The following is a 1,153-nucleotide window of genomic DNA, read 5'->3' as shown; positions in this document are numbered from 1 at the left end:
CACCTTGTGATCACACAGACTGGTGTGCTTCTTCCATGTAGGCTTTGTTGCTTCTGAGCTAGATGGCTGCTTGTTTATCTTCAAGCCTTTAAGACCCCAGATGCTATAACTTTCGATTGCTAGGCACCATCAGCTTTCTTCACCACGTTTGCTTATGCACACATTTTTCTTCAATGATCATATAGGGAAGTTGGGCACCCACCGATATGATTTTTTGTTCTTTAATGTCTGATACCTGGTCCCTTCTACACCTCGTGGTCACACAGGCTGGTCTGCTTCTTCTATGTCGGCTTTGATGATTCTGAGCTAGATGGCTGTTTGTTTATCTGCAAGCCTTTAAGACTCCAGACGCTATAACTGTTGAGAGCCGGGCACCATCAGCTTTCTTTACCACATTTGCTTATGCACACATTTGTCTTCAGTGATCATGTCGGGAAGGTGTGCATCATGGAATTCCAGTTTAATAGAACAACGTGTTCTTGCATTGAGTATGTACTTGAGTGGAGGTCCAATGTCCATCTGCTGCCTTAATACTAAACCTATAAAATATATACACATAGATCTATTTGCCCACCATCCTACATAAATATATTTACATATGTACATGCCTGTATTTAGACACCCGTTGTCTCCTATTTCTTTCCTCTATTTCCTTTTACTTTCCTCTTGTCCCACTATAATGCTCAGCCGTCATTTGTGATGCAGTACTTTCTCTAGGTTACATTACCCTTCCTGAATCCCTACGAGGCCTCTCACATCCTCCTTGCCACTAATTTTGGATCACTTGTTGTTGCCCTGTCCCTGGGTTGGTCAACACCACGTCCTTACCCCTGCCTCCCCCTCTCCCATGTCCCCCTAGAACCATTGGTCCTGTTGTTTTCTCCCTCAGACTGTTCATCCAGCTTATCTTATCTAGATAGATCTGTAGAAATAATAATATGCACCAAAAAGCAAGGCAGAGCAAGACAAAGCGATCAATGAGAACACAACCATGACAACAAAAAAGAAAACCAATGCCCCATAAAAGAATAAATTAATTAAAAAAAAGAAAAATAAAATAAATTAAAAAAAGAGAAAAACCTGTGAATAGATCAAGGTCTGATTTTTGAACTCTAGTTGTGTTCTCCAGTCAAGTCCGATGGGGTGCCATGCT

Source organism: Echinops telfairi, unplaced genomic scaffold (genome assembly GCF_000313985.2).
Source record: "Echinops telfairi isolate 266 unplaced genomic scaffold, ASM31398v2 ScPeMD7_60;HRSCAF=208, whole genome shotgun sequence".
In the NCBI taxonomy this organism is placed as follows: Eukaryota; Metazoa; Chordata; class Mammalia; order Afrosoricida; family Tenrecidae; genus Echinops; species Echinops telfairi.
The sequence above is the reverse complement of the archived record's forward strand: the minus strand, read 5'-3'. Positions refer to the sequence as shown.